Consider the following 2,107-nt stretch of genomic DNA (forward strand, 5'->3'; position numbering starts at 1 on the left):
GTTTAGGGTTTAGGGTTTAGGGTTTAGGGTTTAGGGTTTACTGGCGCTGCCGGTCTATTCATTTTGTTTTATTTTTTTTTTTGAGGGTTTAGAGAAGAAGAAGAAACAAAAGAAGAGAAAGCAGCTGGAAACCCTCGACGAGACGGCGGTGTAAACCCTAAACCCTAAACCCTAAACCCTAAACCCTAAACCCTAAACCCTCAAAAACCTAAACCCTACACCCTCGATCCAGCGCATACAAACTGAAAAATAAAAACATTTATATATTAAACACTCTCAAAAACCCTAAACCCTAAACCCTAAACCCTAAACCCTAAACCCTCAAGACACAAGGAACCCAGCCCCGAGGGTTTGTGCATGCGAGATAGAGAGAAAAGAAAAAGAAAAAAATAAAAATATATTTTATTTTTTATTTATTTATTATTTATTTTTTATTTATTTTTTATTTTTATTTTATTTTTTTAATTTATTACACAAATGAAGAAAACCCTCGCAGCTGTTTCACCGCCGATCGAGCTGCCTATACACCCCAGAAAACCCTAAACCCTAAACCCTAAACCCTAAACCCTAAACCCTAAACCCTAAACCCTAATTTCTTTTTCTCTGTTTCTGACTTCTGGGTGGAGGATTTCTATTTGCTTTTAACTACTGCGTTTGGATTACACAAACCCTAAACCCTAAACCCTAAACCCTAAACCCTAAACCGTAAACCCTAAATCCTAGACGCTGCTCCTGCGGCAACTGCAGCAGCAGCAGCAACAGCAGCAACAGCAACAGCAGCAGCAGCAGCAGCAGCAGCAGATTCCTCTGCTGGCTAGACATCCCTGCGCTGCACCCCCCCCCAAAAACCCTAAACCCTAAACCCTAAACCCTAAACCCTTGAGGGTTTACTCTCTGTAGCACGTTCCTCTTCAGCTTCCAACGTGAACCAAATACAGCTAGCTAGCTAGCTAGCTAACTAAATAGCTAGCCAGCTAGCTAGCTAGCTAGCTAGCTAGCTAGCTTGCATGTAGTGTGCACGCTGTAAGCCGCAGCCTGCTAGCCACCTAGCTACCCAGCTAGCTGGCTACGTAGCTAGCTAGCTAAGCTAGCTAGCTAGCTAGCTAGCTAGCTGTGTAGGTAGCTACTTAGCTGGCTAGCTAGCAGCTAGCTAAGCTAGCTAGCTAGCTAGCTAGCTAGGTAGTGCTTCAGACGCAGAACGCAACCTGCGGTGGGAGAGCTTTCTTATATACCCGCCCTTCATTCTATCTAGCTAGCTAGCTAGCTATCTAGCTAGCTAGCTAGCTAGATAGATAGATAGATAGGTAGATATATATCTATATATGTAGCTAGCTAGCTAGCTAGCTAGATGGATAGATATATAGTTGGCTAGCTAGCTAGCCAGTGGGCCCCATTGCCTTCTGCTATCTAGCTAGCTAGATAGATAGATATATAGATAGATAGATAGACAGATAGATAGATAGATAGATAGATAGATAGATAGATAGATAGATAGATAGATAGATAGACAGCTAGCTAGCTAGCTAGCAAGCCAGCTAGCTAGAGGGATAGATAGATGCACAGCTAGCTAGCTAGCTAGCTAGCTAGCTACATAGTTGTCTAGGAGGCTAGCGTGTAGCAGCGGAGCTAGCTAGCTAGCGACCCAGCTAGCTAGCTACCTAGCTAGCTAGCGACCCAGTTAGCTAGCTAGCTAGCTACATAGCTAGCTAGCTAGCTAGCAGCTAGCTAGCTAGCTAGTTGTCAGCTAGCTAGCTAGCTAGCTAGCTAGCTGGCGGTGTGTCTAGCTAGCTAGCTAGGGGAGGGTAAGCAATGGTGCGTTCTGTTTCTACCGAGTTTAGGGTTTAGGGTTTATGAATTAGGGTTTAGGGTTTAGGGTTTAGGGTTTGGTGGTGTTTTCTACAAAATATAAAGCAAACTCTATTCGTTTACGCTGGTGCTTGGTGTTGTCTATAAACTAGGGTTTAGGGTTTAGGGTTTAGGGTTTAGGGTTTAGGGTTTAGGGTTTAGGGTTTAGGGTTTAGGGTTTAGGGTTTAGGGTTTCGGTTTCTTGAGTAATCTGCAGAGACAAAAATTTTAAGAAATTAAAAAAAAGAGAATTTGCGGCGTT

The sequence above is a fragment of the Eimeria mitis genome, genomic scaffold, assembly GCF_000499745.2.
Source record: "Eimeria mitis Houghton genomic scaffold, Emh_scaff965, whole genome shotgun sequence".
Classification (NCBI taxonomy): Eukaryota; Apicomplexa; class Conoidasida; order Eucoccidiorida; family Eimeriidae; genus Eimeria; species Eimeria mitis.